We start from the raw sequence: 24,812 nt of genomic DNA on the forward strand, positions 1-24,812 counted from the left end.
TATACTTCTTCTGTTTACCCTCCAGGGTCGGTTTTCCCTCGGGCTCAGCGAGGGATCCCACCTCTACCGCCTCAAGGACAGTGTTCTGGAGCTTCAGACTCTGGGTCGGGATACAACTGGGGAGGATGAATAGTACCTCGCCCAGGCGGCCTCACCTGCTATGCTGAACAGGGGCCTTGTGGGGGTGGGAAATTTGGAAGGGATAAACAAGGAAAAGGGAAGGAAGTGGCCGTGGCCGTAAGTTAGGTACCATCCCAGCATTTGCCTGGAGGAGAAGTGGGGGAAACCACGGAAAACCCCTTCCAGGATGGCTGAGGAGGGAATCGAACCCCCCACTACTCAGTTGACCTCCCGAGGTCTAATGGACCCCGTTCCAGCCCTCGTACCACTTTTCAAATTTCGTGGCAGAGCCGGGAATCTGGGATGGCTGCTTATCACACTAAGCACTACAGCACAGAGGCGGACGGTAATATATACGCATTATTTGTTTATTGTCCGCCTCCGCAGCGCTATGAGCTGCCGTCCTCGAAGGACCTGGTTCGATTCCCTGTACTGCCAGAGATTTAAGAATGTCAGGATGGCTTGCATGTGGTTAAAATGGTACACGCAGCTCACTTCCGGTAGAGGTGTGCCTGAAAAAGAGCTGCACCACGTCGGGACGAGGACAAGACGTAATTTCCGTCTTACATTTTACCAAAAGACGCCTAGCCACAAAGAGGAGTTCAAATGACTCGAGACAGAAAGGGCTCCGAAGCAGACTACAGTACTTCACGGATATTAAGTATGATTACCTCAGTGCACGTATTATTACTAAGCTTCATAGAAATCAGAAACGGGAAAGTCGCAGAGTTCCCTTGTTCTCCTGCTTGTTGTAAGAGGCGGCCGGAAGATGACCCTCGGGGTTCCTAGCTGCCAATCTCCTCACTTTCATCTTTCCAGTCCTACCTCCCTTGGTTGTGTCTGTTTCTCATTTGACCGTGACGGTATTCAATTTGCGGAGCATGGGAGTCTTTCATAACCTGTTCTTTACTTTTGCATTACCCTCATTCTTAGAGCCCCTGTGCGTGGGGGTGGTAGAATACACCCAAGGTATTCCCTGCCTGTTCTAAAAGGGGTGTCAGGGGCTCTCAACTTGTAAGCGGGGTGGAAACGACGGGTCCCTAGCTGAGTCTGGCATTGCTCTCTATCCGACCTGCCTTGGTCAACTCTTGTTCTCTTCCGACACGACGGAGTCTTCCCTTTCATTCTCTGGTGGCCAACTCCATGTGGTCTGACACCGTGGTTCGAGTCCAGTTGGTCACCATCAGTTTGTTGACCGGCAGGGTAGGAGAGGTGTGTACACAATTGCGTGCCAAAAGCCTGGATTCAATTCCGAACCTCTCCACAGTGCTCATATGGAGTGAGGGCATATGACGCTGTTTTTGGTGATTCGTCCGTAAAGCTTTGAGCAGACCCCTAGGAGTAGGCTACGTGCCTACACCCTGTTTCATCCTCTCCCTACCTCTTTATCATTCCACATTCAAACGCGCAGGTCGGCTATTGGCGTCGACTAAAAAGACCTGCACCGGGCGAACCGAACATGTCCTCGGACACTTCCGGCACTAAAAGTCATACATACATACATACATACATACATACATACATCATCATTATAGACTGTTATGCCTATCAGCGTTCAGTCTGCAAGCCTCTGTGAATTTACTAAACGTCGCCACAATCCTCTATTTGTAACTAGTGTTGTGGCCTCGTTTAGTTCTATACCTCTTATCTTTAAATCGTTAGAAACCGAGTCTAACCATCGTCGTCTTGGTCTACCTCTACTTCTCTTACCCTCCATAGCAGAGTCCATTATTCTCCTAGGTAACCTATCCTCTCCATTCGCCTCACATGACCCCATCACCGAAGCCGGTTTATGCGTGCAGCTTCATCCATCGAGTTCATTCCTAAATTAGCCTTTATCTCCTCATTCCGACTACCCTCCTGCCATTGTTCCCACCTGTTTGTACCAGCAATCATTCTTGCTACTTTCATGTCTGTTACTTCTAACTTATGAATAAGATATCCTCAGTCCACCCAGCTTTCGCTCCCGTAAAGCAAAGTTGGTCTGAAAACAGACCGATGTAAGGATAGTTTCGTCTGGGAGCTGACTTCCTTCTTATAGAATACTGATGATCGCAACTGCGAGCTCACTGCATTAGCTTTACGACACCTTAATTCAATCTCACTTACTATATTACCATTCTGGGAGAACACACAACCTACTTGAAATTATCGACCTGTTCTAGCTTTGCATCACCAATCTGACATTCAATTCTGTTGAATTTCTTACCTACTGACATCAATTTAGTCTTCGAGAGGCTAATTTTCATACCATATGGTAAATAAATAAATAAATAAATAAACAAATCGGATTGGCCTCTTCACTTTTCTTCTCTGATTGCTGTTATATAGAGGATGGTTGCCCAGTTGTACTTCCTCTTACACCACCTCCTCATTCGTCAAAGCATCATTCTTCTCTTCCGGTCAGAGATAAGAGAAGATGGTTACCTACCTGTACTTCCCCTTTAAACATTAATTACCACGACCGTTGCTGCCGTATCGATGACATTACCTCGTTAGTTTCCGATTCGCTAAACTCCACCCCCTGCTCTCAGTAATCGACCACGTTGTGCGAAGCTCTTCTCAGTGAAACAGTTAAAACGCTGTGAGATTTTGAAGTGGAACGTGACCTAGTTTCTTTGTGTCGAAAACGTAGCCAAGCATCTTTGCGGATAGCAGCTTGTTCACACGATATCAGATGTAAATGTTCATTCTTCAGGGGTAAAACAATGAAATTATTTGCAATACCGGTAGCTTCTACATACATACACACACAGGCTATATATGTAGGTAGGTACGAGGACGATTCAAATACTTTTTTAAAAATAGTTTATTATTCCATTTGCGTTCAATGGAAGTCCTTCAGCGATTACAAAGTTCACGGATTTCTCCCCCCCCCCCCCCAAAAAAAATCCTTTGTTTGCACAGTCAGTCGTACACCACCTTAATCTTCATCTGAATGGAACGACTCTCCTCCCAGAGCCTTCTTGAGTAACCCAAATACGTGGTATCACGAGGGCGAGGTCTAGTGAATATGGTGGATGTGAAAGGCACGCAGGTTTTGGATGGTCACAACTGTTGCTGCTGTCGCTAATACGCATCACCATACTGAATCGTCATTCGTCAGTGAATTTCTATAGGCTGCACACCTTTACTATTCAACAATCGAATAACAATCACTGTTCTTCTTTAGTGTGGCCTTCGTTACGCTCGTAGCTGGTGTTTGCTTGTGTGCTTGGTGCTGCCGTATATGTATGATATTCTTCAAAACATTTGCCAACGGACAGAACTGTGGCGCGACATTTCCAAGGTTTATTGCACTTCTAAGGTTTTCGTTTATCTGGATTTATTGAATCCTGTTAGGGATCGTTGTTGTTCAGTACTTATTCCTCCTTCAACACATTCTGGGCATCCATGATAAATTTACTCTGTTCTGTATAATACTTGCATACTCTGCACCCCCTGTGGAGTATACAGTTTACAAGGTTCTTAAGAAACCAACTGTATCGTTCCACGTAAAGTCGAAGGTCAAGGACTAGCGTTCCTGCGGTTCTCTTTGGCCTGTTCCATCTGGTAACGTGTCTTGTTAAATGCATTTCCCGTAAAGTTCATTGACAAACCAAATTACTCGTTTTCGATTACATCGCTTATGTTAAAAGCCACGTAAATGTATTTCCTTGAATACATAAACCGATTGAGTTCAGAAGAATAGACCTATACTGTAGTTTTAAGAATCAGAAATGTCCTTCCCAAGCCTTCCGAATATGAGAAAGTTATTTTCCTTTTGTTGATCTGCAAGATAAAGTTAGAGCTCGGTGTTTAAATTAGTTTTGTTGTATATAACGAATCTTTGTTTGTCAGTCCGAAAGTTGATTGCATCCCCCACAAGTTCACCATCAGTTATCATAAAAAGCCCAGTCGTCAATGAAGGGGCGTACTTGGGAAATGAGGGTTGAGGTAATATATATCAGTTCACTGACACGCACATTCAAGCCAACCCAATGGGCGATACTTCTCGGTACGGAGTGTTGCCTAGTTGTACGTACCCATAAAACAAAACCACCACCTCTGACATATTTACACAATTTACGACCAGAAAAAATATATAATGATTATATTGATTTTACGAGTCCGATTCCCTGGTTGATGGTCACCGTTGAGGCCTTCGGTTTAGAGGGTCCCGGGTTCGATTACCGGCCGGATCGGGTATTTTAATCGCGCCTGAATTAATTCTTCTCGCTCCTTGACTGGGTGTCTGTGTTTGTCCCAATACTTCCCTTTTTATATTCAGACAACACACCACAACAGAAACATGCAATAGTCAATACATCCCTCTATATACGGTTGGCGTCAGGAAGGGCATTCGGCCGTAAAACAAGACGAAATCCACATGCGCTGCACAGTTCGCTCCCGCGACCCCATAAGTGTGGGAAAAGCAGGATAAGAATATTATGTTGGCTTTACGTTCCACTAATCCTCGTGTGGGCGGGGGCGGTAGAATAACATCCCCTGCCCGTCGTAAGAGACGACTAAAGAAGGGACCAGGAAAAATCAATTTGTGAATGTGGTTTGGCGACCACTGTTGCCTTAGCTGAGTCTAGATTTACCTCCACTTGTCCCAGGCTCCTCACCTTCATCTATCCTATCCAACCTCCCTTGACCGAGCTCGATAGCTGCAGTCGCTTAAGTGCGGCCAGTATCCAGTAATCGGGAGATACTGGGTTCGAGCCCCACTGCCGGCAGCCCTGAAGATGGTTTTCCGTGGTTTCCCATTTTCACACCAGGCAAATGCCGGGGCTGTACCTTAATCAAGGCCACGGCCGCATCCTTCCACATCCTAGGCATTTTCCATCCCATCGTCGCCATAAGACCTATCTGTGTCGGTGCGACGTAAAGCAAATAGCAACCTCCCTTGGTCAACTCTTGTTCTTTTCCGACCCCGACGGTGTTAGGTTTACGAGGCCTGGGGAGTCTTTCATTGTCACGCCCTTCGTGGTCCTTGTCTTTCTTCTGCTGATACCATTTTTCGAAGTGTCAGACCTCTTCCATCCCCCCCCCCCCCACCTCTCTAATGGTTGCCAAGCTGAACTTCCTCTTAAAACAGTAATCATCATCATCACCACTACTACGTCCCATTAACTTCTTTTACGACGGGCTTTTTGGAGACGTCGGGGTGCCGAAGTTTGTTCCACTTGAGTTCAAGTGCCGGTAAATCTTCCGACACGAGACTGGCGTGTTTGAGCACCTTCAAATACCACCGGACTGAGCCGGGGCTTAGCTCTACCGTCTGAGCCACTTAGCCGGCAAATGACAAAGGCACTTCTTTCATCAGCAGTCATAGATAGCAGCAGGCGTATACAACAAAGGAGTAACCTCTCACAGAGTCAGAAAATGCTATTAGAGATCATCTGTGAAATATCTGCTCCAGCCGATCTTCAAAGCCATAGTTTCACAGGAACTGGTACTCGATATTGCAGAATGAAGACATTTTATCTCCTGATCCAGCAACCAACAATCCTGCAGAAATAGAGGAACAGAAGAGTTCAGTGGGTAGGCCATGTAGGCCGCATGGCGAAGAAGGAATGGTGCTTCAGGATTACTGATGGTTCTACAGATGTATAGAGTTCTCGAATCTCCAGTTCTCGAATGGAGAGCAACAACTCGCACTTAATGGAGTATGACATATTAACACACAGCTTTGTATCGACGAGCTGACCTGAGAAGATAATAGTCCATTATTAGCGTTTTTTACGTCATTAGTCGAACTGTAACTAAACATTACTTATCCACCAGTGAGCCAGAGGACGAAATTAATCCAATATTTTGGGTTCTAATTCAAGCCTATGCAATAACTTTCATGGAGGAGTCGAGGTGAGCAGTGAAGTTCCTTGGAGTCACATCAAGACTGGTGTCAAACTAGGGAATGCTCTTTCGCGTGTGCTGTTCAGCGTAATTCTGTACAAAGTGATGAAGGAATGCCGGCAGCAGGAGTGAAATGGAACGTGGATGGGTGGCAATTTCAAATTTATCGCTTACACTGATGATATAGCGGAGCTGAGGGAAATACCGGCAAGTGGAGAGTTGTGCGCAGAAAGTCGGGCAGTTCATGAAACTGGGCAGAAGGCAAGGATCATGAGGAATCTCTCAAGACAGACAGCTTCAGATTCAAGAATGTTTATCAGTTTAAGTACTTGCGGTCCTGGCAACGAGCCTCAACGGACATCAAAAGAGAAGACAGTAGTGATATCGAAATTCATGTATTCATTCATAAAAGGGGCTCAATTCAAAATCAGTGACAGTGAACACTAGGCGAAAACTCCCCCAGTGAGTGGAGGCAGTAGAATAACATTCTCGGTATCCCCTGCCTGTCGAAAGAGGCACCTAGAAGGGACCCAAGGGGCCAACACCATAAAGTGAAAACCTACAACATGATGATATGACAAGTAGTCATGCATGGCTCGGAAACCTGGAGATTGGCAATCGAGAAAAAAAGAAGAAAAACTACTAAGTTTTGAAAGAAAAGTTAAGAGGCAGATTTGGGATCCTGTATTGGAAAAACGAACATGGAGGAGAAGGTAAAATGAAACAATATATCTCCTGATGCAGCAATCAACAATCCTGCAGAAATAGAAGAGCAGAAGTATTCAGTGGCCAGGCTATGTAGCCCGCATGGTGAAGAAGGCACTCGAGGACAGACGAACACCTTAGACGGCTACGAGTACACTGGATGGGTGGGTGAGGCTGACGAAGAACCTCTACATCTGGAGGAACCAAGCACAGAGCAGAGGGAACTGGCGGAAGTTTAAGTAGCGCGCCGTCTGCAGCGCCTGGGGTCGCTGAATATTGTATTGTGGTGTATTGCAACAGCAATTACGAATATCATTTTAGTACTGTAAACCGTATCCCCTGTGGACAAGGGCGGTAGAATAAACCCACGGTATCCCCTGTCTGTCGTAAGAGGCAACTAGAAGGAGCCAGTTTTGGCGACCACGGGGCCCTTAGCTGAGTCCTGACATTACTTCCGTTTACTTGTGTCAGGCTCGGTGGAAGCAGAATGGGTCTCGGTCCACAAGAGGCCACGGCTGGTCCGTGGTCCGACAGCTCTGCACTCCTCCCGGCCAATCGAGCAGAGGTTGGGGTGGCCACGGCTCTATCGTGGTTCTACGCCTCTGTATTCGAGAGACGGAGAGGTGCTGGTCCCCACCGTCGACTGCCCTGAGAATGTTTTTCTGTGGTTTTCCATTCTCCTGCACTTAGGCGAATGCCGGGACAGTTTCTAGTATAGGCCGCAGCCGCGAACCCTCTCACCTTCTCCGCACATCTCCTTTGCCGTAACAAATCTCCTGGCCTGAGAGACGGCGTCACCGTTTTGGAGGCCCACCTCCCGCTTCAGGGGAGGAATTAAAACAGTAACAGGCCTAGTAGTAGTAGTAGTAGTAGTAGTAGTAGTAGTAGTAGTAGTAGTAGTAGTAGTAGTAGTAGTAGTAATAGTCCCCGCTTTGATTTATCCTATTCGATCAACTCTTGTTATTTTATGTTCTGATCCCAACGGTATTAGAGCATTCGAAGCCTTGGGCGTCTTGCATTTCACGCCCTTCGGGGCCCTTGCCTTTCTTTGGTCGATAGCTTCATTTTTCGTAGTGTCGGACCCCTTCATTTGTTCTCTCTGATTGGTGTTAATATAAGGATGGTTGCCTATAAAACAATAATCGTCTCCACTACTGTAAACTTTGTCTCCGAATGTGCCGATAACACAAATGATAAAGAGCTCGTTATATCTCTAATGGAGGTACAGGCAGTATCACACGTTCCAAGTCTTCTGCCGTGTGGTAATAAGGCGGCTGATCCGGCTTAGCGCTCTTGGCCAAATGCTGCTCTCATTGGACTGTCACCTACCAAGTGCTGGATATGTAGTATCGTATGGCCTCAGCTACCGTGAGCAGGCATTCTTCTACCAGGTACCAGAGAGCTATGATTGAGGTTTTAATTCATGTCATCGAGTAAACATGTCACCAAACGCCCAAGGAGTGCCGAGTGGATATTTTTTGACCTTCAAAACTCCGACCATCTCGGTCAGATTTGAACCCGCGATATTGGGATCCGGAGGCTGGCACACTACCACTGATCCACAGAGGGAGCTATAGTCTAATAATAATAATAATAATAATAATAATAATAACTGGAGGACCCGTGGTGCTCCGCAGCATTCGTTACAAGTAGGTTAGATGACATGTCTTGATACAAAATTGTTCCGTGTGCTGCCCGGGTAATTACCTGAACGTTTACTTTTAGGATTGAAATCACGTGATGTCAGTGAATTTTTGTAGATTCCTTTATTGAGACGTTGATTGATATATCACGGCATATTTAGTAGTTTTTTAGACTTATTGTTGTGTGTTTAATTTAAAGTTTTTGATTGTTTTGTTTCGCTTGTAAGTTTGTCCTTGCGGCAGCCCATATTGTGTGGGAAGTAGTCGATCCTTTCAAATAAATAAAAGTAAGTAATTGTATGTATTTACACGCCGCGCTGTGGATATGATGTACACTGGGACTGTCACCAGTCAGCCTAGCGGGCCCAAAACTGTGAATTCAATATTGATCTCGGTCATTTTGAACATTTTCATTCTCACCCCTTCTGACCCGCATGCTGTTGGAAGCTGAACTCAAACTTAAAAGGCACCCTGAGGGTCACAATTTATCTTAGTGACCACGAAAAGTATGGATTCAACACTTAGACATATGTGTACTACGTTCAGTTGAAATTGCACGATTGCCTCTGGTCGCCGTCATTTTTAATCGTTTAGCTATGCAACCCGCCAGCTTTGCAAGCATGGGTACGCCTTCGCCCGCCAATATTATTGAAGTGACCATTTAATGATTACTCAGAGTTGACTGAACTTAGACACATATCAATCAATGCCTGATGATCCACCGGCAGGTAATTCCGGACAGAATAAAACAAAAATGAAGCAAATCGGTCGAGTAGAACGGCCGGACGGACTGAGCAAAGCTATTTTTAGTAAACGTTTTAAATATACAGATGATGATAATAATATGCTTCCTTCCCTCTTCCTTGTCTATCCCTTCCAATCTTCCCATCCCCCTGCAAGGCCCCTGTTCAGCATAGCAGATAAGGCCGCCTGGGCGAGGTACTGGTCATCCCCCCAGTTGTATTCCCCGACCCTGAGTCTGAAGCTCCAGGACACTGCCCTTGAGGCGGTAGAGGTGGGATCCCTAGCTCAGTCCGAGGGAAAAGCCAACCCTGGAGGATAAACAGATTAAGAAAGAAAGAATAATACGTAATAATAATAATAATAATAATAATAATAATGTTAATGATTTGTTCGTCCCACTAACTACTACGGTTTTTGGGGGGGGGGGGGGCCGAGGAGCCTTAATGTAGTCCCACATGAGTTGTTTTACGTGCCAGTAAATCTATCGAGGGGCTGCCTAGCTGAGGCGTAAAGACGTGGTCGGTTGGCCCGGAAGGACATGGGTTCGAATCCCCGTCAGGAAATCGTAAAATTTAAGAAACGAGATTTCCATTTCCGGAGGTGCATATGGCCCTGAGGTTCACTCAGCCTACACTAAAAATGAGTACCAGGTTAATTCCTGGGGGCAAAGACGGCCGGGCGTGGAGCTAACCACTCCACCTCACCACGTGCCGAGGTTACGAATGGTGGAAGCCTTTACCTTCCACCCCTCCAAGGGCCTTCATGGCCTGTACGGAGATGACATTGCTTTGCTTTGCTTTTGGTAAATCTGCCGACAAGAGGCTGACGTATTTGAGCCCCTTCAAGTATCACCGGACTGAGCCAGGATCGAACCTGTCAAGTTAGGGTTAGAAGGCCAGTGCCCTCAACCGCGTGAGCCACTCACCTCGACACTTTCCTTAACCTATTATTATTATTATTATTATTATTATTATTATTATTATTATTATTATTATTATTATTATTATTATTATTATATTTCAGTTAGACTGGACATTGCAATACTTCTTAACACGATGTTCTTCCTAAGCACCTCTTCGAACGTGCTGTATAAATGGTGATGGTGGTAATTATTGTTTTAAAGAGGAAATGCTACTGGGCAACTATCCTCTATTAACATCAACCAGAGGAAGAGCTATGACCCTTCGAAGAATTACGACATCTGCAAAAGAAGGAGAGAGAGGGGGGCATGAAAATGAAAGATATCCAAGGCTTTGCAAACCTAACACCGCCGGGTTCGGAACAGAATTTGATCAAGAAAAGTCGGATAGGAAAGATGGACGTGAAGAGCCTGACACAAATTAGTAGATGCCAACTTGACAGCTAGGGGTCCTGTGATCGTCAAACCACTCTCCAAATATGACAGTCCCTGGGGTTCCCCTTTTAGTTGCCTGTTACGATAAACAGGGTACACCGTGGATGCATTTTACCGCCATCACCCAGAAGGGAAACGCCGTACAAGCGCGACTTATAATGGTGCAACCATGGCAGAAATGTGTAATTCCGGCTCACAAGGGAAGCCTGTCACTGTTCACTGCTTACATACTTATGACGTCATAGGGGTCGTGAAGCCCTTCAAGTATACAAAGAATTACCGTCCTGGCTCACCTGGGAGTAAAGTAAGTGCTATCTATGCTGACATTCGTTGATGAATTACCAAGTAAATGCGGGGTACTTTGTTACCAGGAATGGTTTACGAGTTCTTAAATCTTAGCGTCCTCTACGGGTCAGTGTAATGTGACATGAGATACAACCTAGCGTAAAACCTCTAGAGTTCACTTGAAAGAGTAGAAATAGAAAATAATTCTACTTACTCCTTAGGAATTTCTCGATGAAAAAGAGGTAAGTGAAGGCCTCTCAATCATGATGATACGGCTGTAAGCAGTTCTGTAGTTTGAAGACAATTAGGAAACGCAAATAAACAGTAACTTAATACATAACGACGTACGGTACAATGTGAAACAGTTTTACAGATTAATTAACTGCTGTCAAAAATCCGCTAATGAATCTAGTCATCCATAAACTGAATAGTTTTACACAGCGATGCATACGTACCTAGGCCTCGAAAGACTTCAGACTCGGTAAGATTGAATCCACGTATAGCAATCAAAGGGATATTAAAAAAAGACAATAGCGCTATGCAGACATAATTATGACGGAGCTAATGCGAAGTCCGGTTTATGTAAAAGTCAAATTTGATTCGAGGAAAAACAAAACCAGAAAGGAAATAGTCCAGTATCAAGATAAATGATAACGGAATGAGCTCTGTCCGTTGCGATAATTATGATGATGATAAATCATTTGTTTAACATCCTTTCTATTATTATTATTATTATTATTATTATTATTATTATTGCCATAAATCTTCAGAATCACATAACACCTTTTTTGAAAGCTCATATTGTGATCATTGCCGCGGGAATTAAAGTTTTACACAGAATTCGAACCACACGGACGTGACTTTTCATTTCAGATCCCACCCCAATCGGCTAGGATTCAAACCTTGGCCACTGTGGTAAGGAGACCATGATATTGTCACTCAGCCATGACATCAGTCGTTTTAAAAACATGCTACTACATAGTCTTTGACATTCCAAGAATCTTGTGTGTTTACTGATATTACTCATATTAATACATGTGCAATTAATGTACAGTGCAGTAAGTTATTTGAGAGGCAGAGGTGCTGGAATTTTGTCCCGGAGGAGTTCTTTTACTTCTGAGCCAGGATCGAACCTGTCAATTTAAGTTCTATCGTCTAAACCACTCGGCCCTTACGTAACGAATCTGCGCTCTTGAGAATTCATTCTCAGCCGAGTGGCAAGAAAAAATATATGCAGAGGGAATACTTACTAGTATTCATCAAATTTCGACTTCTAAAGAAAATAGCTCTGCTACCTCCGCCTTGCAACCGCATTTCGGGAATAAGTTTAAGTGTAGTGGTGTGCTAGTCCGGAGCTGAAAACAGTGATCGATTTGGTGACAGCTCGCCAAGTAGAGGGCAAGAGGTGTGAAGGTGACGTCAGAGTAATAATTGGCGATAACGAAAGTGTTTTACAGCTGCTTGTGGCCTGGAAGGGCCATTGTTTCTAAATTCTAGGACCGATAGAAGAAGTCTACGCCAGTGGAAGAATTCTTAGTTTAGGGCGTTTAATGTCGGTTGCGCGGTTGTTGCACGAAGTAGAGCTCGTCTCTGATTGGTCGGCGCCGCTCACCGGTCCCGTGACGTCACTGCAGGGTAGAACTAGCCGGCGGTGGCCCCGAGCTTAACTCTCACTGCGCGGTGATCCGAGAGGCAGAGAGGAGCAGCATACAGCCAGGTGAGAATCTACTCGTGAACTGTGTTTGTGTGAAGTGAACACTAGGTGGCAGTCTTCATGCACAGCGACCTTCTCTCAATCGTATCTAGTAGGCTGGGATTTAAATCATCAACCCTTTTGATTATCCTGAGAGACAAGCGGTTTAGTACTGGGTTCCTATCCTGTCGTCGCCATCTTAAGACGTGGCAGTAAGCTCCCATCTTGACCCGTCATTTAACTCTCTGGATGTTACGTAAGTCGTACCATCCCACCCTGTTAAACGGGCGCATCCGGTGTGACGGTACAGTATAGCAGGCGGAACATTCGGGCCAAGGCTACTTATTGTGACCATGAAGGGTGGAGACTCTTTTGAGGTGGTTTCATTACTCAAACCCCTGGGAAAACTTGGTTGATTTTTTGAACTGAAATGTACATTCTGTAGAAAATGACACGCATGAGAATTGTGGCTTTAGTGATCGTAACAGCGGACGTAGTGGTTGCGGTAATGTAGGATGTTCGTTCACTGGATATACTGTACTATTCACCTAAGACTTTATTCCACGATAAGAACAATCTGAAGTCGTGGTTTTTTAACATGTTAAACCTATGTAAGGGGCACTGCCTTATAATACAGCTCGTAGCACAATAAGAACACTAGTTTCGAAATGGTGTTTCTTAGTGATTTTACAAGTGCAAGCCGGGAACCAAATAGCTGAAGCTCACTTGCAGCTTCATTCGAGTCTTTTGCTAATCTTAAAGTATTAATGAACAGCAATTCCATTACGGATTCCATCGGAACAGAAAGGTTACATGGAACACTTTAATAATCTGAAGTTGATATGAAAATTTAGTCCGAAACTTAATTCGTATTTCAAAGGATATAATTTCTTGTAGTGATTGTAGAACTTGTGCTGTAAATGGTAGTGGTCACATTAGGAACTTAATACTTGTTCCTTTATTGATTTAATAAATTAAGCCACTTACTGGATTTCGAAGATAACTTCAGTAATTCTAGCATTATGGTGACTATCTGGTTCTACACAGTGCTGGTGGTATTTTAAGGCTTAGATTAAATGTTGCCTTAATCGACTGAGGGTATCGAATCAAGAAAGGGAGGCAGAAACACGGAACTTCCTTGGCCTCACAAACCTAATACTGTCTGGTTGGAAGAGGCTAGAGTTCACCGAGGGATGCGCTAGACTCGTCTATACAGCCCGTGGAAATAAGGTGCGAGCCCCGTGGGAAGGATCATAGGACCGGTCAGGAGCAACAAGATAGATAAGGTGGGGTTGAATAATAAAAAGAATGCCACACTCTTTTGAGAACACCGTAGTCGATAGGTGAGGGATGAAGCCATTTCTGAGGAAGGTTTGATTCTTATTAACTTGTAGACCTACAGTGTGTGCCACTGACAAGTTTACTCTTTACTCAGTGTCTTACGTGCTGGTATTTCACTGTGTTATAAGTTAGTGCCTTATCTGCCGGTATTTCACTGTTTCGCTGTGCAGTTGTTCGTCAATACATGTAAAATGATTTAAATGTGTCCCATGGTTTGATATTATTTTGTCATGTACATTTGTTTTTCTTTGGAAAATAAGTTGAGACGTTCGGTATGCGGTGTCGGTATACGATTTGACTAGTGTAATGAGTGTTCTATTAGATGGCCTGAATTCTCAAAATATCCGTAATTCAGGAGTGGAATGCGTCTTCGTTAAAATACAGTATTTGTGTTTTATATTTAGGATAAACTGTCTCATTTTTCAATCCTAGTTTTTGGATCAATATGTACTGCACATTGCCTAGCCAGTGATACTTTTCTACTGCCAGACTCAAAATTGTGTATTCATTTTCATTATAATATAACAAGGGGCTGGTCTGGCAGGATTCCCAACATACTGGCTTGAATCCAGACCTCTAAACACGATAGCAGATTTAAAGTATACGGCATTGGCTCTAACATTGTTATTTATGGAGATGTAACCTCCCGCGGACATTCACAGACCAAAATCTTCTGTTTCTTTTGGCTGTAGTGGATCATTCATGAAATTGTTAGTTTAGGAAATAACGGGCCAGTGAGTATTAATAGCAGGCGTTTCTTAGACAGAGCTAAGAAAGTTACTATCGCGTTGACCACTGTAGCTGATTGTTAATGCGCACTCCTGGAGAACAGATGAGACTACCCTCCAAAACACTTCTAGTATTAAACTTCACTAAGATCATCGGGTCTAAGCTCTAGTATTATTAGATGGTGCTCAAATACGTCAGCCTTGAGTCAGATTTACCGAAACAACTCCTCCACGACAAAGTTCTGGCTTATCGGCGTCTCCGAAAACCATAAAAGTAGGTAGTTTGTAGATTGTAAAACCAATAACATAATTATAACATTTTTGTTTCGTGTTTATTTGTTCCGTCGGCCTCTGTGGTGTAGTAGTTTGTGTGATTAGCTGCCACCCCCGGAGGCCCGCGTTTGATTTCCGATTCTGCCACGAAATTTGAAAAGTGTAGGAGGGCTGGAACGGGGTCCATTCAGCCTCGGGAGGTCAACTTATTAGAGCGGGGTACGATTACCACCTCAGCCATCCTCAAAGAGTTTTTCCGTGGTTTCCCACTTCTCCAGGCAAATGCCGGGATTGTACCTAATTTAAGGCCACGGCGGCTTCCTTCCCTCTTTGTCTATCCTTTCCAATCTTCTCATCCCCCCCACAAGGCCCCTGTTCAGCATAGCAGGTGAGGCCGCCTGAGCGAGGTACTAGTCCTCCACTGCAGTTGTATACCCTTGACCCAAAGTCTCACGCTCCAAAACACTGCCCTTGAGGCGGTAGAGGTGGGATCCCTCGCTGAGTCCGAGAAAAAAACCAATCCTGGAGGGTAAAGGGATTTCGAAAGAAAAAAGATTTTGTTCTTTATAATGATTTTTCGTCCCAGTAACTACGTACTTTTACTGTTTTCGAAGACTCCTGATTTGTTCTTCCGTCAACTCTCTGGTAAGAATGTTTAGACTGGAGAGGATTTGAGGAATTTAAATTTTCTTCTAAATATTTTGAAAAGTAACTAATTAAGCAAAAAATCACGAATAACGTAAGAATCGGCGATTTTTACTCGGACGAAGGACAGATTAAAAAGATAAAAAGATTCTTTTGGGTTTACTTCCCACAAACTACTTTTACGGTTTTCGGAGATGCCGAGGTGCCAGAATTTAGTCCTGCAGGATTTCTTTTACGTGCCAGTAAATCTACCGACACGAGACCGACTTATTTGAGCACCTTCAAATACCACCGGACCGAGCCAAGATCGAACCTGCGAAGTTGGGGTGAGGTCAGCGCCGGCAGATTAAAATAGTGGACAAAATGTACTCTCTACAACACTTGACTGCGAGTGAGTGATCTGGTAGTCTCGATGATTATGCACTCAATGACTCGCTTGATCTTCATCTTGACCTTGCGTGGTGGTAGAATGCCTTTTGTTCTTCCCGTTTCCCATAAACAAAACTCCATGACGTCCATTGAGATCCTTGACCTGCCAAGGCGACTGCTGTCCTAATGTTTGGCATGCAGATATTGGAGTATAGCTCGGTAAGCGTGACATCTCAGCTGTGACCTCACGAGGCTAGTTCACCCTATTCCAGGCCCCAGTCCAAAATTAAAAACAATGCACTGGCTGGAAGTAAAAACAGGCTTACCTGTATTTGGACTAAAAGCACAGCATATGGATAATGCCCGTCGGAGGCCTGGCAGGCCCCTCGGTGTAGGGGGTAACGTGCCTGCCTCTTACCCGGAGGTCTCGGGTTCTATTCCCTTCCAGGTTGGGGACCTTTACCTGGATCCGAGGACTGGTTCGAAGTCCACTCATCCTACTGCGCGATTGCGGCCGCGGTCTACAGTAGAAAGGAAAAATAACGGCCGAGAGGATTCGTCGTGTCGACGTCATGACATTCATAATTTACAGGCCTTCGGGTTGAGCAGCGGTCGCTTGGTAGGCCATGGCCCTTCGGAAATGTTGCGCCATGGGGTTTAGTTTGGAAGCGTGATTAGTGCACTCATGTTTAGTTGCTGGTTTTCCACCTGGATGGCCGGAGTTCTACTGCCAGTGGATCCCATGTTGGAGTTTTTCCTGAAAATTCGTGTGGTGGTAGCAGAGGAATCCGCCCTTAAATCCTAAAATTAAAAATGAACTAGGGTGGTTCCAGCCACCTCAGAGATGAGCCGAAGAAAGAAAATGTCCATATTGAGGGATCGGACAATTTTGTGATCTTAAAGAGATGCTCCTAGCTTGAAAGACACAACTACTCTTTACAAGGTACCACAAGCGTCTCGTATATCACTCAGTTGTGAATGAAATTCCTGAGGTGACCTTTTTTTCGTTATTCGGGTTAGCCAGAACCAGTGGTAGTGGTTAGCACGTCCTGAGGTGACCTTTTTTTTTTTTTTTTTTTTTTTTCGTTATTTGGGTTAGGCAGAACAAGTGGTAGTGGTTAGCACGTAGGGTTCTTATGCCAAGACGCAGGTTCGATTTTAGCCATGGACGGTTAATTAAAAAAAAAAAAAAAAAAAAAAAACGGGGAAAGACGATGACGCTCATATCTGTTTATGAACGATTCTTAATCAAAGCATTGTTTTCATCGAAAACAAATCTTGGTATTCTAATCAATCTTCATAGTGTTAGGTTCCGCTTAAGTCACAGTGGCATGACATAAGGGAGAACGAAATGCCCAGAACTGACGAGTACTTCACCCAGGTAGCATCAAGGCGTACATTTCGACAGTCGATATTATGATATTCGTGCTCCAGGCTGAGCGCTGGCCTCCTGAGCCCAACTTGGGTTCGATCCCAGCTCAGTTCGGTGGTATTTGAAGGTGGTGCAGTACGCCAGTCTCGTGCCAGGTAAAATAACTCCTACGGGACAAAATTCTGGCAGTGTCTTCAAACTATTATTCAGTCGGGGAAATATCAGTGTAGCATTGCTTCCATCCTCTGAACACTAATCGGAGGAAGGAGCCCGACCTTTATAAGAAGGAAGGTATCGATAAGAGAAAAAGTGACGAACTGTGAGAGTCTCCATAGCCCTCGCAAACCTTACGCAGTTGAGGTTCGAATATTGACCAACGAAGATTAGATAGGAAATATGAAAATGAGATTGACATAAGTGGAAGCGATGCCACTCAGCTTGTACCCCCCTCGTCACTAATCCATGCTCCCAAATCGAGAGTCCTTAAGACGTGGTGGTGGTGGTGGTGGTGGTGGTGGTGGTGGTGATTGTTTTTAAGAAAGTGCCACTACGTAACCACTCTCAACACTAATCGGAGAGTAAAGAGTTCCAATCCTTAGAAAAATGAAAGTATCGGTAAAGGATGCAACAAAGAATTAAAAGAGAAAAGTTACTTAAGTAGGCTATGGTTCGTCCATTATTGGTATATGCAAATATGCAAACAGTGTTTCGGATCCTCACCAAGAATACCTAATAAAAGAAATAATGTGCAGAGGAAAGCAGCAAGATTTGTAACAGGGGGTTTCAGGAGAAAAAGTATATCAGAAATATTAGAGGAACTAGGGTGGGGAAACTTTTAAGACAAGGGAGAACACTAGACTTGCAGGATTATATAGAGCCTATACAGGAGCATGGGGAGAAATCCGTGAGAGGCTTCAGTTGGAAAATGATTATATCGGCAAAGACCACAGGTATAAAATTAGAAGGAATTTTAGCAGAAGCGATTGGGGTAAATTTTCATTCATTGGGAAGGGCGGGAAGGAGTGGAACAGTTTACCAGGAGTAGTGTTTGATCCTTTTCCAAAATCTGTACAGATATTCAAGAAGAGAATAAACAGCAACAGAGAAAAATGAAATGTTAGAGGGCATTCGACCAGTGCAGGTTATTACAAATAAAGTGTGTGAATAAATTCCATCCCGTGGTCTATGGAGGTTGGACAGCCAAAGTAGGGGACTGCCTGTAGGGGTGAAGTACGGTGGGGACTTCGAGGGCCATGGGACCGCTACGGTAGCTCTGAAGGCCCTTCAGGAACTCTGAAAAGCGGTGGCAAAAGGGGCTCTGGTTAAGACGCAGCAGGTCATTATGCTACTTAGGTTCCAAACCGGGTAATAAATAAAAAAACAAATAAATAAATGCAATGTAAATTTTAATTTTATACCAGTGTATAATATTCTTTGAAGTAATTCCACATTCTGGATATGAGTTGACTGTAAGTACAGGCGATATTATAAGTAGAATTTTGTAAACAATATAAATTTATTAAGGATGAGTTGTGTGTTTAATAGAAAAAAATAATTGTTAGCGTAAATTGTAAAATACCGGGCGAGTTGGCCGTGCGCGTAGAGGCGCGCGGCTGTGAGCTTGCATCCGGGAGATAGTAGGTTCGAATCCCACTATCGGCAGCCCTGAAGATGGTTTTCCGTGGTTTCCCATTTTCACACCAGGCAAATGCTGGGGCTGTACCTTAATTAAGGCCACGGCCGCTTCCTTCCAACTCCTAGGCCTTTCCTATCCCATCGTCGCCATAAGACCTATCTGTGTCGGTGCGACGTAAAGCCCCTAGCAAAAAAAAAATGTATAATATTGTATTCTAGGAAAATGTCTTCTCTTGTTAATTTAAAATTTAGTACTTGACAATGTATTTTAGTATACCATTTGTCACCGAGGTAGACAGCTCATTTGCAAATAGAGATTTTGATTTGATTTGAAAAAGGGGAAGAGCCGCGAAGGGAGTGAACATAACTCCGTAGGCATCGTAAACATATCGTCGGGGTCGGAAGATAACAAGAGTTGACCAAGGGAGGTCTGGGAGGAAGGACTGAAATAGAGTAGATCTGTATAAGTTGAAGCAATTTCAGGCCCAGCTAGGGCCCCGTGGTTGTCACACACGCTCCCAAGTTAAAGCTCTTCAGACCTGTTTCTACAGGCAGTCTGTTCTTAAGAATAGGAGAGGGATACGGTAGATGTAATCTGTGCCCCAGCCCACAGGGGTGGTTTGACATCTGGCCTTAACTGTGTAAGCGAGTGTAGACATTTTGTTAACCTTTGATGTATCTCCGGCACTTCGAAGTCTTCGAAAAACCGTCAAAAAAGTAGTTAGTGGGACGTAAAAAACAATAACATTATTACATCTTCCTAGTGCTCTCGCGGAGTCGTTCAGCTAAGTGCCATCCCCTCAAGGCCCACAGGGTTTAAGGTTTCCTCCACCTATGCACCCACCTTACAACTGGAAGGAGGGAGGTAATTTTGACGTTTCCTTACATAAGAGGGTGAAATTTCTGTATTTCCCCACCTTAGCCAATTGCTCGGTGACAATATGGAACACAAGTATTCATACGATGTTTCGTGGAGTGGCAGGCACAAGTAACTACAGCTACAGACTGTTCCACACACAATCTATTGATACGAGGCTAGCATATGTGAGCACATCCAAATAACCACCGGTCTCTCCCGGGATAGAACCCGTCAACTTAGGCTTAGAAGGCCAGCGCTCTACCATCTGAACTACTCATTTTTCTTGGACCTCCCCCCCCCCCCGCCATCCAATTCATAAGCACTGTGGGGCTAGCATCGGGACCACGAATTTTGTAGCCCGTCGACCGTTATATCATAATGAATTTCTCCCCTGACTGCACAATTTACTATTAGATTTAGAACTGGGGGCGGGGCATGGGTAGTGTGTGTGACTAGGAGTGAATTACTTAAAGATGACATTTGACGTCGTATGTTTGTCTTGTGTCGAAGGTGTTAATGAGTGGGTTATGAATGTTAAGTAATCTGTCGTGTAGTTTAGCAGCAATTTTCCTGTCCCTATCGCAGTCTCTTGCTGGGTATCAGCGCTCGTATGTTCCGATAAGCACCAGTGATAAGGCGAAGTGCTTGTTTTGGATAAGTTGTGCCCTATAATATTGAGGCGGCAATCGGCGGCAAGGCCCCATCTAGGACAGGCATTGTCTGGCTGTTAGTGTAACGTAGGGGGAATATTGCGAGACCCTAGCGTGGGCCATGGCCGCAATTTGACTAGTATTACTGGCGATACGAGTGTCCTCGGCCGAGTGGCATCTACATGGCCTGCCTGTCAGTTTAAACGTTCATTATGCTGCTATCCAGAAACGAAAGCGGAATTCTACTGAACGGATACTATAGCAGAGCTAATTCAACTCTTTTATAGTGCGCCACCAGAGATAAACATGCCTGCAACAGTGACATAGTGTGCCATGTGGTTTGACTGCTCTTCAAAAAGTCGACTGCCCGAGCCGTGATAGAATCCGCTAACTTGCAATCGTGGGTCAGGCACTCCAGACCATATCCGAAGTTCAGATCCCTCCACCCGTCCCCCAGTCGCTTCGTTAAGTCACGTGATGATTATTTACAATTCATTTTCATTCTCCACTACTCTAACCTGGATTAGTGTGGAGATGATTGATATCCTCATAGAGGTAGCGTTCGACTCTGGGTGCCTACTGTGAGTCCACAGACCGAAGTGCATTGTTGCCATTTAGGTGGAAGGTTGGCTTTATGGCACATACATCGCAGATAGACTAGGCGCGATGCACTCCGCCTGTGATTGTACTTTCTACTGAAATTTGGAAAGATACTTATTAAGCAGAACTAATGGGCAAAGTCACAGAATTTGTGACAGTTTTAAAACTTCCCGCAGTAATCAAAATAGACTATTGGCTGTTGCTTTTTGTACAATAGCATCACTGTTGTCCAGAAGACACGAGTGGCTTTAAGAGAGACCAATTTAAGACTACCCAGTGTAACGTTGATTATGAATAGCCTAGTATATTGCAGATAATTATGCGTATGTATTAGTGTCGAAAAGTATCTAATAATCGGTGTGATTGTGGTGTTTTGTAGTGAATGTTCTGTAATTGGGATTGAAATCAGGTACTTTCCTAGCATTTTCCTTGTCTGGAACACCTCTGGGGAGAGCTACTTCATTCACTATTTTCCTGCACTTGTAGACATGCCGTAATTATTTCCCGCAAATGAAGGGAAGTGATACCAGAGTAGCAATGTCGCTGGTTTCTATTTAAAACGGTCGTGGTTCGAATCACGGCTATTGTGGGATTTTGTAGTTACGTTCCTTCAGTGGGATTCCACGAAAAATGGAGGTTCTGTGACTCATCACTACATCAATTCACGTATTTTAAAATTACTGGCTTGCTTTGTTTTCCACAGATGTATCAGTAGTGACTCGTTCTACCAGAAAAATAATTGAACTAGCTGTACAAAGTATTTTTCCTACGTTTTTATATATGTACTTTTTAAATGCACAACTTTTCAAATTGCGGTCAGGAGTCCCTGGCGAAAAATCTGTATAACGTTCCACGTAACACAGCATGACTGTGGTTGCGCGGGTTTGGGTCATGTTAACTTTCAGCTTTAGAGGTCGACGCCACGAATAAATCATTAAAGAAAAAACTGAGCTTGCATTGGAAAGAGGGTGGGTTCGAGCCCCACTGTCGGCAGCCCTGAAAACGGGTTTTCCGTGGTTTCCCGTTTTCATGCAAGGTAAATGCTCCCTTCCCACTTCCAGCACTTTCCCTATATCATCGCCATGCGACCTGTGTGTCGGTGCGATGTGAAGCAAATACAAAAATATAAACGGTATTACATGCACGGATGGTGTATACTGTATAGGCCTATAATGAGCAAAACGTGATAGCAGTAACTGCTCTACAGCCGGCGTCAACGCGGTTCCTAAGCAAAAGCAACCCGTTGATGTTATACCAATAATCGACTGAAGAACTGAGAAAAATATCCCTCCGCGTGTGAACACTTCCCCTCTCCCCCCCCCCCCCCCCCTCCCCACCACGCCTCATCAATTTCGGTTCTCGTTCTGAACCTAGCGGGTAACGTAAGCGGCGTTTGTAACATAACATCAAGGGGACCGCTAATGACGGGTTGATTCAGAGTAGTGCACTTGGAGTCTCACAAGTTGGCCGCTTAGTTAGGTTCTTGGCAATTTAAAGTCGGTTACCGCTCGGTGTAGCTTGGCATGTAGATATCGTACAGACTCGAGTGAGCTACAGCATAATTAGATTCACTTCGACCGGGCGAGTTGGCCGTGCGCGTAGAGGCGCGCGGCTGAGAGCTTGTATCCGGGAGATAGTAGGTTCGAATCCCACTATCGGCAGCCCTGGAAATGGTTTTCCGTGGTTTCCTGTTTTCACACCAGGCAAATGCTGGGGCTGTACCATAAGGCCACGGCCGCTTCCTTCCAACTCCTAGGCCTTTCCTGCCCCATCGTCGTCATAAGACCTATCTGTGTCGGTGCGACGTAAAGCCCCTACCAAAAAAAAAAAAAAGATTCACTTCGGAGAGATCTATCAGAAAACACCAAAAAAAATTAAAATGACAAATTTTACAATTATGAAGGTTTTGTAACTACATTTTTTTTTGGCATACTTCAAAAAAATGTCCAAATATGACTGATTAGCAGGTTTTGCCTATAGAAAACATCTGGAGGAGAAAACTAGACCAATAAAGGATCGAATAAGACCAAAACGAGCGTCGCAAGTTGGTCTGCAGTGCTGAACTCCTATAAACACAAACTAAGTTGTTTATCATACATCTTACTTCTGATGTTCACATTTGTTCAATAACACGTGGATGTTTACTAAAAGACGTACTAATAAAAATTGAATGATTTAATCAAACTGTCAACATTTAAACTCTTTATTTCTAGTTACATTACATGACCCACGTTTCGCGTCAACAACGCTATGTCTTTTCACGAGAGTTTAATCCTGATGTAAACATGGTATGTCCACGCCTCTGCCAAAGAAAGAGTTGTGATTCGCTGAGCGTGTAGTACTGACTTCCAGCCCGTCCACATCTAGTGTTCGGACGTACAGGGCTGCGCATCGCATACGACAGTGCGAAGAACTGAACTTCTGAATAAACGACTAAACCTGAATTCTGTTCACTTAGTTTATTAAACACATTCACAATGCACTGTCTATGGTCACTTCTGAGCGGTTTTCCTCTTTTGTGCTTCACTACACGCGATGGTTCTACCTCTTGCTCCATTTCTCTAGCTATGAATACAGACACTGAAATTAAAATAAAGTAAAAATTAATGCCACGTACTAGTTTCCTTCGAGCTCGCATACAGTCGAGTGAGTGCGACTGTTGCTTCTCCAATCAACTACGTCTATGTCCACGTGCAAAGGCAACGTGCTCCGCCTATTTGTTTACAGTACATCAGGATTAAACACTCGTGAAGACATATAGCAGTTTTATTCACAGTCTACCCCACGTACTTTCTTTTCAAAAACCTTAGTTTCGAAGTACGTGCAAAAAGCACGAGAAAGCCCCTTCTAACCCAGCCCTCTTACGTAGAAATACAAAATATCTATATACTGTATATAAAATAAGCTTTGTCTGTACATTGCTCAGAATTTGAAAAGAATGGTATTTCTGTATCGATCATGTCCACAGTAACAAGGAAATGCAGTTTTTACTTTTCCGTAATTTCTGTCTGTCTGTCTGTCTGTCTGTGTCTGTATGTATGTACACGCATCACGAGAAAACGGCTGAAGAGAATTTTAATAAAAATCGGTATGTAGAGTCGGGGGTGAGCCGCTACAATCTAGGCTATAAATTATTTTATTCACGCTGAGTGAAATGGTAGTTTAGGGGAAGGCCTAAAATTCAAATCTCAAATATTTATATTAGTGGTCATATCGTTAAATACTACATAACTAAAGTTATGTAGAATTAAATTTCTGATCATTTACGTCTTATGAATTTTTACCGTACCGACTATAACAGAAATATTCATGAATTTGGATTTTTGTTGCAAAGTCCATATCAACGCCGAGCCCCGACAAAATGGGTAAACAGAATTTAATGAAAATCGGTATAGAGTCGGGGAATAAGAAACTACAGTTTAAGCTATAAACAATGTTTTTCACCCTGGGTGAAATGGTAGTTTAGGGGAAGGCACCTAAAATTTAATTTTCAAATACCTATGTTCTTGGTCCTACGGAAAAGTACTACATAACAAAAGTTATAGAGAATATCGAAAGCGTGTAATATAGATTAACAATAACATTACACTGACCGTTGTTTGTTGTAATGTTCTTTGTCTCTTATGCCGACATTCAACTCCGATAGATGGGATTACTGCTGCGTACAGAGTATAACAGCCTAACTGAATATTGGCGGGAAATAGCTGAGGAGTTAGATAACTTTCTTCTTTAGCATGCCAATCCTCTGGTTCATACATTTTCTGATACTGCTGGTACGTAACACACTGGTTCATCATAATATGCCAGCTATTCGATACCTACTCTGACGCGCTGTTTTGAATGAGCAGTGTGCGCACTTTAGTCAGAGGCTCAGTTAGTAGTAGTAGTATGAACTGGTCTGGAATTACAATTTAGCCCTATTCCAAATTATAGTTCCAGAATTCACTAAATAACT

General features: G+C 43.9%; 1 protein-coding gene across 1 annotated transcript in view; it reads left to right on the forward strand.

The window, feature by feature from the left end:
- The first annotated feature begins 12,267 nt into the window (after window positions 1–12,267).
- The window catches only part of LOC136879019 (arginine kinase), a 28,574-nt gene continuing 16,029 nt past the window's right edge, over window positions 12,268–24,812 (forward strand). The window contains exon 1 of the mRNA XM_067152724.2: window positions 12,268–12,409. The gene's annotated coding sequence lies outside the window, so the exon portion shown is untranslated. The remainder of the gene's footprint in view (window positions 12,410–24,812) is intronic.

The sequence above is a fragment of the Anabrus simplex genome, chromosome 8, assembly GCF_040414725.1.
Source record: "Anabrus simplex isolate iqAnaSimp1 chromosome 8, ASM4041472v1, whole genome shotgun sequence".
Lineage (NCBI taxonomy): Eukaryota > Metazoa > Arthropoda > Insecta > Orthoptera > Tettigoniidae > Anabrus > Anabrus simplex.